At 39.2% G+C, this 13,756-nt stretch overlaps 1 protein-coding gene across 1 annotated transcript in view; it reads right to left on the reverse strand.

Moving 5' to 3' along the window:
- ARMC3 (armadillo repeat containing 3) overlaps nt 1-13,756 on the reverse strand; it is a 71,452-nt gene that overhangs the window by 5,946 nt on the left and 51,750 nt on the right. The window lies entirely within an intron of this gene.

Below are 13,756 nucleotides of genomic sequence, written 5' to 3' on the forward strand. Positions count from 1 at the left end.
TGGGTTATAGGAAAATGCATGACTACTTTCTTAGAAACCTACTACAGGTATTCATTTTTTAACTCAGTGATACTTACAAGACCAGGAAATTCTATTCAAAGAAAGTCTATTAAAATATTCCTAACCAGTAAGAAAACAAAGGTTTAAATGGGAGGAATGAGTGAGCATGGGAATTTAAAATTTTTCAGCTCATCTTGCCTCTTTTTAAGTGAGGCTGTTAACTGTAGGCAGACGTTAACACGTTTGAAGGCAGCAAATCATTTTGGGGGTGGATGTTGCTTTTACAAATTAAATATCAAGATCAAAGTCATGATATCGACAAGAATAATTTTAGTAATGTAGGCATATTCAGTTGTTAAATTTCCTATTTCTAGTATAAAAACGTTTTCCCACAGTTAGAAATCCTAAACCTCCTTTTAAAAACACTATACTTTCTATAGTCCTTGCTTTGTAATCACTCAAAAAGCTCATAAAATAGCAAAAATTTAAAAAAGAGATCATTTTAAAGAGTGGAAGTTGATTTAATTATGTTCTTCAATGTTTGGAATTGCTCCAAATAAGAGATGTTTCAAGAAGTAAGATATATAGAGCATCCTGGTTTTAAAGGAAAACCCCAAATTATGTTAAAAATCCATCTAAATCATCATAGAAATAGAGTTAATCAAGACAATAAAAATACACTTCAGACTTCAGTAATACGAACATCTTTTTCCAGTTTATATTTGCCACTTTTAAAAAAATTTAGGATCACAGTAGTAACCAACACTGAAAAAAAGAAGTGAGGCTATGTAGTTTAGCCCGTCACTCTGTATTCTGATGAGTTCAGTTTGGTTCTGTCACTTTGCTGGTTGTGAAGGAGAACTGACAGTGTCAAGAACAGAAGGTATCACAATTATTCATCAGAGAGCAGAATACACACACAACCTCAGTAAGGAGACTGCTAGCTTTAGGTGAAAGGAAGCTGTGAATCAGGCACAAACCAGCTCTGAAGGAGACTGAACAGAAGCCACTGGGCAGGAACAGAATGACTAGAGGCAACATCTCTGGAGAACAAGGGCTCCTTGGTGTTGACCTTGAACGCACCTCCTACCCCCGGTTTATATAAATCCATCCAGAAAACACACCCTACTGATTGATACCAAGTTAAAGTCAGCACTCAGTTCCATGTTTCCCCTTCTCCAGTTCCTGGTGTCTATTTAACCCTCTGTGGCATCTCCTAGTCTTTCTCTGGGATGGCGTCCCTTAAAACTAAAATTTGGTTAGATGACATGTGACCAAAATTTGGGAGGAAGCCCAAGAAAAATATTGAGAGGAAGGCCCTGCATCTCACTATGGCAGCCTGAGGAAGAGCGGTTAAATTCCTTTCCTAGAGGATAAAATAAACACTCTTAAGATAATCTCACATTTACGTCTCTCTCCTATTATTAACTGACACGGTGGTCATTTGATTTTATGAATAAGGGAAAATTTGAAGGCTCTAATATATTAGTTCACCAGGAACTTCTCATACTCAACACTGAATTAAAAAAAAATGCCAGGAAGAATTTTTAATTATGCATATATTCTAATTAATTAACATAAGCTTAAACCTTCTCAAAAAAAATTGTTTCCTTTGAATTATTTTTCATGCACTTGATGCAATCAGTTCCTTAAATCAAATACTCTGTGTTTTTTAAATCATTATAAACACACCTTGGCTAAAATGCACGATTCCTTTGTCACTTAGTGGTTTTTATCTTTGACAATGTTCATTTTTTAACACATCTTGGAGAGTAAAGAAAGAGCACACAATGGAGGTATTTCAACGGCATCCATGATAGAAGCCAGAAATGCTTTAGGTAAATGCATACTAGTAAATTCTGAAAGGCTTTATCTTTTGTGTGTATCGGGGAGTTTAGGGAAAATTTAAGTAAGTATGTAGGATCATACTCCATGGTTTTAGTTTCTCTAGTTTATGTAAAAACAAACAAACAAACCTGGGTCATGGAGACACAGGGATTTTCATCAAGGGTGTCTCTGCTCTCAGCCTTTCTGCTTGGATTTTGCTTCTCCTTTTCTCCTATACGAAGGCATGTCTGACCCTGGTTCATTTATACTCTACCTTCTGCTTTTTCTTTGCTCTTTATGGAGGCAGTAAAGGGAAGTACATAAAAACCTAGCTGTTTAAAAAAACCAAAGATTCTAGTACACAGTGGAATATAGCTTGTACTAAATTGAACATAACTGCCAGCACCGAAAGACAAATCATACAGGCACAGCTGGGAGAGCAACGTATATTATATGTGCATATCTGCCCATAATTTGCTACGTGCAGCTCTAAGTGCAAAAAGCATAATTGAGATTAACTTATGATATGAAAAATCAAGCTATTAGTCTTATTTAAAAAAAAACTAATTTCAGTCATAGAAATAGAGTGCAGAATTTGTACTTTTTTTTAAAAAAAGAATTGCATTAATTTTGTGCTTTCAAACCCAAGGCGTTCTGTCTTATTTTTCCCCAAGTCTAACATATACACAAGCTGAAGCCTATCCTATTTTTAAGACACATTTTAGTCTCCTAGATGGTAGAGCATTATCCAAATGAATAGGACAGAAGTCAAACTGCTTTGTTACAAAATCCAGAATTACAGGGCCATATATCATCACAGCAATCTGAAACTATTTTCTGATATTTACTGTCATTAGTCTGCATCCGGCTGGAGTTTAATCAATTAGGAGTTTAATCAATTAAGAGTTTAAAATGTAAATTGAAACAGAAATTAACCAAACTACAAACCAAATATGGGAATGTATAAAAACATCTGTTTATGTCATTTGACATATGTAAATAGAAGTGAAGTTCGACATGTCATGTGTATCCAATCTATTACCAAGTCCTGACTATTTATCTCCTCCATATTTCTCAGAACGCTTCCTTTTCTCCATCTCCATCTCTCCCACTGAATCCAATTCAACATCCTGTATCTTGTGGATTGATATAAGTACTCTCCTAACAGGTTTCCCCTCATCCCCTCCAATCCTTTCTCCATCTTACAGCTTAAGTGATTTTTTAAAAATAATCTTATTTCTCCCCTACTTAAAACTTCCATGGTTTGCCATTGTTCAGGATAAAGCCCCAAATTTCTCACGTGGCCTCTGAGGCCAAGCATGAGCTGACCCCACCTCCCTCACCAGCCCGTGCACCCCGCCACCTCTTCCTGTTGTCGTGTCCTAGGCCTTTCTGGCAACCTGCCATACGCCAGGCTCCGTCTCACCTCGGCATGTGCCCACACTCTGGTCTCACTCCCAGCCATCCCTTCCCCCGGATAATTCCCATTCATCTTGCCAAGTTTGGCACAAATGTCTCTTCCTCAAGGAAGCATTTATTGACCCCCAAAACTAGGTTAGGTCTCTTTTTCACATGTTCTCAGAGCATTCGTTTGCTAAACGTATACATTTCCTTTTGTTTTAAAAAATGAGGTTTGGGCACAAGTGTTCACAGTCAGAGAAGAGTCACGATCTCGAAATATTATTTTACGGCGCCTGTTACGGAAAGGAATTCAGCACATAGTTTTTCATATTAAGTCCCCAAGCCCCACAGTTACAGCATGGGCACTAAGAGCGCTAAGGAAGAGCTCAATTGCACAAATAGCGACTATTTATGCTTCCCGGAAAGTACAGTGCTATTTCATGTCTGTGTGCCTTGACACTCATGCTCCCTTTGCCCCCAGATCCCTCCTGAACCTCTACCTGAGGACCCCGCAAGGCCAGCTCACTCACCGCTTCCTGGGTGAGGTTACCCACGTCCATCACTGCCCCTCCTTATTAATCACCCCTCCTCTGCCATGTCTATGCCTGGTGCCTACTTCTTAGGCAGCATGTGAGTCTTTTTATATCCCCAGTGCCGAGAAGATCGATATATTTTAATTGACTTGAATCAACTCAAGGGGAGTGATGAAAACCTCCACTGGTGTCCAGAAGTGGAGAGGGAAAAGTACTTAGCTCAGTGTGAAGTTTGCAGGAAGGGGTGGGATCCAACAATATGGGGATCTCCGCTTGTATCACTTATATCTATTCTTAAAAGCAGTTTATTTCCTCCTCACGCCTAGGCTTCTCGGATTATATAGTGAAGTCATTTTCTTTTTAACTATTTATTTTATTTATTTATTTATTTATTTGGCTGTGTTGGGTCTTCGTTGCTGTGCGCGGGATTTCTCTAGTTGCAGCGAACAGGGGTTACTCTTCATTGCGGTGTGTGGGCTTCCCATTGTGGTGGCTTCTCTTGTTGCGGAGCACGGACTCTAGGCACGCGGGCTTCAGTAGTTGTGGTGCACGGGCTTAGTTGCTCCGTGGCATGTGGGATCTTCCCGGACCAGGGCTGGAACCCGTGTCTCCTGCATTGGCAGGCGGATTCTTAACCACTGCGCCACCAAGGAAGTCCTCCCATGAAGTCATTTTTATATGAAGTTTAATAGATGAAATCTTCCACTTTAGACAATGTCTTTGGGATCTGTCCCTCTCATGTATCAAGGGATGTGGATATTCTTTCTCTGCAAACACAGTTTGTTTGGGTTGTGTCATCAGAGGACACGATTTGGTACCTCTCAGATTTTGATCCTTGCTGCTGTTTGGAGACTCATATTTAACTCATCTGCAAAGGCTGGTTACATGAATCAAGGGTGACCTTGGGCCGCATAGAAAATCTGTTTAACAGAGCCCATATACAGGGGGATATGTGGAACCCGCTGGAACAGATGGTAATATTGGCAATCAGAACCTTGTTTGTTAACAGTGATTACAACCATTCCCACCAGCACGGCTTTTCATATGTCTCTGTGAGGTTTGTCACACCAAGTAAGACATATTGGTGGCAGACACGCTGCAAGTGGTGAAGAGAGGTGCATATGCAGCAGTGACTCAGTGTTGGCGAGTTTAATTGCAGGCTCCCGGCGAGTCTATACAGGTGCGAGGGGGGTGGGGTGCTGGCCGTTATGATAAGCAGATCTCCTGGTTATCACAGCCGGATCTGGAATGCTGTGAACAGGATTCCTGACTCTCATCCCAGCCAGTTTTTCAAAGTTTTTTCAAACCTAAGAAGTTGAGGGTGTTTGTTAAATTGATCAGTTTCTGAGTCCCAAAGAACCATCACCCTGCAGCAGCTCCACAGTTGCAGAAGACTAATATATGTGTCCCTCAACTCTGGCTGAACCCCAGGATTGACAAAATTATCAAAGAGTATTGTCTCCTTTGAAAAAAGTATTATTTAAAGATGCTTATCCATAGTAAGGGAGAGAATCACAATTAGCTGCAGGCAAAAAGCTTAAAATGAAGAGTGTAAAGTAACACTATTATTAAAGTGAAACCCAGACATAGAAACAGATGTGGGAAGTTTTGCATCCTATAGCAAAATAAGAAAAAAATGCAAAAAAAAATTTTAAAACTATGTGAAACCAAATTGTTTCCATCATATCGATGTGTCCTAGCAGGTATGATTTGGGAACTTCCAGAACATGCTTTTATGCTACAGTTGCTGTGACATCATGATTTTTCAAGAGAAAACTGCTAATTGCAAAGAGATGAGCACACACCAACCCAGCACCTCCACAGAGAGCATGCGGGTTTTTGTTACCAATTACGAGGCAGTCAATCAAGGTGCAGGGAAATCAAATGTAATTTTCTTACAAGTGACATGGAATCCTTACTGACCTATCTGTTCAGTCAGGATACTTCACTTCCATACATGCCACCTTCTGTTTCAAAAAGCTGGAATGCCTGCCAGTAATTAACTAGCTGCCATCAGGAAAGAACAACTGTCTTCATTTTGCATGGCTGACTTGTCTCCTGATAAAATAGGAATAATGGTCAAGGTGTTAGAACATTCATAATAAATGGCTTCTGCAGTTACCAAATGTTTCTGTTTAGCCTGGAAAGCAGTCTATTTACATAACTGGATATGACAAGGGCCACAATCCCAAAGTAATTAGAGATACCGTGTTGTTGATTTTCTTAACTAAAAAAAATAAGGACGCTGAAATCTCTAGTGTGATGGCACATAAAACCCCCTGGCCCTTGCCAGGACTACCCTCATCTCATAAGCTCTAATGTCAGAGAGACGGTCATTGACGAGCTGTGTCATTCCTGTGACCCCTTTCACAACGCTGGTGTCATGCATGCCCCTCTCTATGACTTCGTGCTGTTTTATTTCATCTATACTGTTATCACTTCTGAAATTACCTTAAAATTACTCGTGTGTTGTCTGTCTCCCTGTCCAAACTGTAGACTTCATGAAAGGAGTTTCATGGAACCATTGTCATGATCCCTACAGCCTAGAGCAGTACCTGACACATAAAGAACACCCAAGTAACTGTGAAATAGTTACAAAAGAAACCGAAATTCACAGATAATAACTTCCTTAGCCTCTGGGATAAAATGACAAAAGTGGTAAAGAGTGACCCCAGCTAGTTCCTAGTGAAAGGTATGTTCCAGGCTCCCTGTGATCCTGGGTCAAGAGTAATCGCTTAGACACACAAAATATAATAGATAATCCAGATTCACTTTTTTTAGAGTTAAGAAAGATAATATTTAGTGAGAGTAAGACTTGCTCAGGAAGCAAGTCAGTCAACAGACACAGAATTAAAACCATGATGATCTGACTATCTTTTTTACAATTATCAGTCTCTTAAGCTTTAAAAAGTACTGTATTTTCTAGAAAAAAAAGAACCAGAATCAATTTGGTTCACTTCATCATTCCTCAGGGAATGAGAAATAAGGGAGACCATTTTGATGTATAGCATAGTGGGAAATTCTTATTAACCATTGGATACATTTTTTCCTCTTTCTCATTCTCGTATAAAGAGAATATAAGGAAGAGGAAGAGAAGGGAAAACAGGGAAAGGAACCTGGAAGAAAGGAGGAAGGAGGAAGGAAGGAAAGGAGGGGATCGAAATTCAGTTCTCCAAAGGTGCCTGCAGTCTGGAAGAATCCGAAAAGACCAGGAGGGCAAAGGGAAACATTTGGTTGGAAGATTTGGAGAGGTTCAAAGTCGCAGAGATAGTGAGCAAGAGGCAGAGAGAGAGAAGTCACAAGCTCCCTCTGGATGTACATAGCTGACTGCCTCGGTGTGAAGTGTCCATCCCACCTCTGTGAACTTGAGCAAAGACGGTGCCTATATTTCCTCATCTGCAGAGTGGATGTGATGATAATATTCCCTACCTCACAGGACTGCTTCAAGGATTTAGTGATACATTCCATTAGGAGTACTTAGCCCAACACCTGGCCACACAGGCCAGGTATCATCATCATCATCATCACCTTCACCATCACTATCAACATCATCATCACCATCATCCACGCATACTCAGTGAGCCACAGGGGCAGAGATTTTCCTATATCCTGACTCCATTTCTTAGATCATGGGAAAATAGGATCCTATATCCAAATTTGCATGTGTGTATGAAATTTTCATTTTCAGACAACTTTTCAGCTAGATGGTCAAATCTCCAACCCCTGCAGGGCTAGAGCAGAAGCAGTTTCCTCAAGCATCCCACCCAAGTCTCTTTGTTTAAGCAACAAATGAGTAATAAAGGCCATTTTCAGAGGGAAGAAAAATCAAGGGAAAGGATTAATGCTGAAAAGTCAAAGACGAGTAAAAATGGAATTTATGTAGGTTTTAAGCACTGCTTCAAATTTTAAGAGAAAAATCACACAATATAAAGGTATCCAAACTGTTTGATAATTTCCTCTTAAAATCAGTAACAGTGGAAATTAAACCTGAAGGATGTAGCAGCAAATTTAAAATAAGTTTATGCAAATGTTAGTCTCTGCTCTCTAGGTTATAAAAGCAGCATAGATAAGTTTCTAAATGAACATTTCATGGGATTCACCTAGCCTCACAAAACTTGTAGCCAACAAAATTCAAACTGTTTGTGAAGGTCGACTAGGCATCAACTGACACAAAATGGGGGTATGGAATCAACTTGTTTTTATTGCAAAATCCAGCTTTTCATTCTATATATTCCTTCAAATCAGAGGCATCTGTCAACACACAGCAGAGAAGGAATCTAGGCACTTAAGGGGGGTAGAAATGGAAAGTATCCACTCAGTAAACCTGGATGGAAATAAGGCAAGAATACTACTTAAATTTGCCACGAAGATGCTTCCCATCTATTTTATCTATTAACTCAGAAGGCTTTTAAAATAGTGAAGAACACTTTAAATAAAGTTCTTTGAGGTATCATACTGAATACAAAAGTTTGAAACATCCTTACTACAAAACTGAACTTTCTAAAAGGAAACTAACTCAAGTTTTCTTGCAGTATTCTCATATTGTGAGCATTCTAATTCAAAGGAGGTAGCATCTGACAACAAAGTGATATGTCAGAATTTTAAAACAAAATAATCTTTTCTGTTATATAAAGTCAAGAGCAAAAATTCAACTCTTGAGTAAGTACCTAACAACAAGATTAATTTATGTCGGTTAAGTGTATTATATTTATCCTATATGGTTATATAGCACAGCCGATATTCAGTCACCAGGACAATTAATGTGTCAAAATATTCTGAAATGACTTCACCTTAAAAAGAGACGAAGACAAGCATCTATTAACACACACTTAGCAGTAGAATACTATCTCTTTAAAAGCACCACAATGGAATGCTTTTCAGATCACAATCTTTCAGTAATGTTTTAAAATATTATTTTAGACACATTGAAGAGTATTTCAAATTAAATTAGTGTGCCTTTTCACTAAAATACAAAACAAACCTATTACCTTTTTTTGCCCCTCCCCCAACTTCTTCCTAAACTGCCACTAGGGGTCAGTATGAAGACACAGTTCCTCCACTGTTAGAAGGAATATGGAACTCTGAAAACATTTTCCCTGTGAAAAACCCTAACAAAGACAATAACCGCAGAACTTTAGCATTATCAAGTCCAACCCATACACCACGTCTGTAACATGAGTTTTCATTTTTCCCGAGACTGCATTTTAATGTTGTAAATCACAGTGGATTATTTCTATGGTCAATGTTTCTTTGATAAAAATAAAGTACTGCAAGTGACAAGATCACTTATTCTAAGTGAATCTGTGCATATTGGCCAAGAAGTATGATCTAGAACGGATGTTCAAGTTTATTCTCAAATGGTGATGGTACACATCTCTAGCCATCTGGGAGGTGTGTATCCCATCTCTTCCTGTAGAGGAATGGAGATGCGGAAGTGAATCTTGTGATGTTTTGCCAGCTTTGAGAGGTGGTTTTTTCCCTCCTTCAAAATGACCATCATCATTCACTGCACTACAGCCTCAAGTACACAAGAAAATATAGGCAATTTTAAGGAACAGCACTAGTCTATACTTAAGTCTACAGAATAAAAGAAATTAAAATATTTGTAAAAATAAGTATACATGTATACTAACTTCCACTAACTCTATTTAATGGGGTGGGAATTTAGAAAAGCTTTGAAAAGTGCTTTGTATGCACACTAGAGAGATTTAACATTCCAAGAAGTCACTCAAGGTCAGGCCCTTCCCTAACAATACTGAATGATAGGGAGTTGGGTCACTGTGAATAAATGAAGTGCTGTCTTCAAGTTCCGTATGTGGAATATCTTTCAAAAATTTTCTCTAGGGCTTCCCTGGTGGCGTAGTGGTTGAGAGTCCGCCTGCTGATGCGGGGGACACGGGTTCGTGCCCCGGTCCGGGAAGATCCCACATGCCGCGGAGCGGCTGGGCCCGTGAGCCATGGCCGCTGAGCCTGTGCGTCCGGAGCCTGTGCTCCGCAACGGGAGAGGCCACAACAGTGAGAGGCCGGCGTACCACAAAAAAAAAAAAAAAAAAAATTTCTCTACACATTACATGGCTTTCTTAGGCATAGTACCCCATGAATAATTCTACTAGGTATTAAAATTATTCAGTAAATGCTTTATTTCTATGTTAGTGAAGAGAAATATTAATACCGATAATACAAAATGACACATCATCCATGTAGAATGAGGACGCTGAAAAGTTCCCAAAGCACTCAAAATGCACATCCATATAATTTAGGGGCATTCTGTCTCTTTCTGGAGTCCCCTTGGGGCATAATCCTTACTCATCTCCCTCATTTCCTTTATTGTGGTCCTGACTGTAGGTTACATGATGGCAGGATGGTCCCCAGGGAAGAGTTCTTTGTCTCTGGTATTGTGGAAGCAAGCAATCAAAAAAAATTTTTTTAAGTAACCACTATATGTGCTGCCATTTAAAACTTCATTGAGTCACTGCTGTTGTGGGAAGTCAAGAAGGGGTATTAAAAGCAAAAAGTAAAGGCTTCCCTGGTGGCGCAGTGGTTGGGAGTCCGCCTGCCGATGCAGGGGACATGGGTTCGTGCCCCGGTCCGGGATAGATCCCACATGCCACGGAGCGGCTGGGCCTGTGAGCCATGGCCACTGAGCCTGCGCGTCCGGAGCCTGTGCTCCGCAGCGGGAGAGGCCGCAACAGTGAGAGGCCCGAGTACTGCAAAAAAAAAAAAAAGAGTAAAAAAAATAAGAAAAAGGACATAACAAGGTCTCTCAGATTTAAGGAAATCGCCCAGTTCTTTATGGAGAGAACATGAAGTAAGTATGAAGAATCAGAGTTAGTTAGTATGATCCATGTGTAGACAACAGAGACCTGATTACTTTCTATATCAAAATCACAGTTTTGACTTACTTCTCTATAGGTATTAAAATAATTGTATTGTAAATATTTATTGAATGAAAGATTTTAAAAAATTTATGTAGTGCTTTACAATTTCCAAAAGTTTCACACACGTGACTTCATATAAACCATTTTTTCTCCACCCCTATATTGCCCACTCCCACAAGTGGTAACCACTAGTTTGTTCTTTTTATCTGTGAGTCTGCTTCTTTATTTTTCTTAATATTTTTTGTATTTTTAAAAATTTAAAAATTTTATTTTTTTTTTATACAGCAGGTTCTTATTAGTCATCAATTTTATACACATCAGTGGATACATGTCAATCCCAGTCGCCCAGTTCAGCACACCACCATCCCCACCCCCCTGCGGCTTTCCCCCCCTTGGTGTCCATACGTTTGTTCTCTACATCTGTGTCTCAACTTCTGTCCTGCATACCGGTTCATCTGTACCATTTTTCTAGGTTCCACATACATGCGTTAATATACAATATTTGTTTTTCTCTTTCTGATTTACTTCACTCTGTATGACATCCTCTAGATTCATCCATGTCTCAATGAATGACTCAATTTCGTTCCTTTTTGTGGCTGAGTAATATTCCATTGTATATATGTACCACTTCTTCTTTATCCATTTGTCTGTTGATAGGCATTGAGGTTGCTTCCATGACCTGGCTATTGTAAATAGTGCTGCAATGAACATAGGGATGCATGTGTCTTTTTGAATTATGGTTTTCTCTGGGTATATGCCCAGTAGTGGGATTGCTGGATCATATGGTAATTCTATTTTTCATTTTTTAAGGACCCTCCATACTATTCTCCATAGTGGCTGTATCAATTTACATTCCCACCAACAGTGCAAGAGGGTTCCCTTTTCTCCATACCCTCTCCAGCATTTGTTGTTTGTAGATTTTCTGATGATGCCCATTCTAACTGGTGTGAGGTGATACCTCATTGTAGTTTTGATTTGCATTCCTCTAATAATTAGTGATGTGAGCAGCTTTTCATGTGCCTCTTGGCCATCTGTATGCCTTCTTTGGAGAAATGTCTCTTTAGGTCTTCTGCCCATTTTTGGATTGGGTTGTTTGTTTCTTTAATATTGAGCTGCATGAGCTGTTTATATATTTTGGAGATTAATCATTTCTCCATTGATTCGTTTGCAAATATTTTCTCCCATTCTGAGGGTTGTCTTCTCGACTTGTTTATGGTTTCCTTTGCTGTGCAAAAGCTTTGAAGTTTCATTAGGTCCCATTTGTTTATTTTTGTTTTTATTTCCATTACTCTAGGAGGTGTATCAAAAAAGATGTTGCTGTGATTTATGTCAAAGGGTGTTCTTGCTATGTTTTCCTCTAAGAGTTTTATAGTGTCCAGTCTTACATTTAGGTCTCGAATCCATTTTGAGTTTATTTTTGTGTATGGTGGTAGGGAGTGTTCTAATTTCATTCTTTTACATGTAGCTGTCCAGTTTTGCCAGCACCACTTATTGAAGAGACTTTTTTCCATTGTATATCCTTGCCTCCTTTGTCATAGATTAGTTGACCATAGGTGCGTGGGTTTATCTATGGGCTTTCTATCTTGTTCCATTGATCTATGTTTCTGTTTTTATGCCAGTACCATATTGTCTTGATTACTGTAGCTTTGTAGTGTAGTCTGAAGTCAGGGAGTCTGATTCCTCCAGCTCCGTTTTTTTCCCTCAAGACTGCTTTTGCTATTCGGGGTCTTTTGTGCCTCCATAAAATTTTAAGATTATTTGTTCTAGTTCCATAAAAAATGCCATTAGTAATTTGATAGGGATTGCATTGAATCTGTAGATAGCTTTGGGTAGTATAGTCATTTTCACAATATTGATTCTTCCAATCCAAGAACATGGTATATCTCTCCATCAGTTGGTATCATCTTTAACTTCTTTCATTAGTGTCTTATGGTCTTCTGCATACAGGTCTTTTGTCTCCCTAGGTAGGTTTATTCCTAGGTATTTTATTCTTTTTGTTGCAATGGTAAATGGGAGTGTTTCCTTAATTTCTCTTTCAGATTTTTCATCATTAGTGTATAGGAATGCAAGAGATTTCTGTGCATTAATTTCATATCCTGCAACTTTACCAAGTTCACTGATTAGCTCTAGTAGTTTTCTGGTGGCATCTTTCGGATTCTCTATGTATTGTATCATGTCATCTGCAAACAGTGACAGTTTTACTTCTTCTTTTCCAATTTGTATTCCTTTTATTTCTTTTTCTTCTCCGATTGCCGTGGCTAGGACTTCCAAAACTATGTTGAATAATAGTGGTGAGAGTGGATATCCTTGTCTTGTTCCTGATCTTAGAGGAAATGCTTTCATTTATTCACTATTGAGAATGATGTTTGCGGTGGGTTTGTCATATATGGCCTTTATTATGTTGAGGTAGGTTCCCCCTATGCCCACTTTCTGGAGAGTTTTTATCATAAATGGGTGTTGAATTTTGTCAAAAGCTTTTTCTGCATCTATTGAGATTATCATATGGATTTTATTCTTCAGTTTGTTAATATGGTGTATGACATTGATTGATTTGTGTAAATTGAAGAATCCTTGCATCCCTGGGATAAATCCCACTTGATCATGGTGTATGATCCTTTTAATGTGTCGTTGGATTCTGTTTGCTAGTATTTTGTTGAGGATTTTTGCATCTATATTCATCAGTGATATTTGTCTGTAATTTTCTTTTTTTGTTGTATCTTTGTCTGGTTTTGGTATCAGGGTGATGGTGGCCTCGTAGAATGAGTTTGGGAGTGTTCCTTCCTCTGCAATTTTTTGGGAGACTTTGAGAAGGATGGGTGTTCATTCTTCTCTAAAAGTTTGATAGAATTCACCTGTGAAGCCATCTGGTCCTGGACTTTCGTTTGTTGGAAGATTTTTTCTTTCTTTTTTTTTTTTTTGCTGTATGTGGGCCTCTCACTGTTGTGGCCTCTCCTGTTGCGGAGCACAGGCTCCGGACATGCAGGCTCAGCAGCCATGGCTCACGGGCCCCCAGCCGCTCTGCGGCATGTGGGATCTTCCTGGACCGGGGCACGAACCAGTGTCCCCTGCATCGGCAGGCAGACTCTCAACCACTGCGCCACCAGGGAAGCCCTGTTG

The sequence above is a fragment of the Lipotes vexillifer genome, unplaced genomic scaffold, assembly GCF_000442215.2.
Source record: "Lipotes vexillifer unplaced genomic scaffold, Lipotes_vexillifer_v1.1 scaffold316, whole genome shotgun sequence".
Lineage (NCBI taxonomy): Eukaryota > Metazoa > Chordata > Mammalia > Artiodactyla > Lipotidae > Lipotes > Lipotes vexillifer.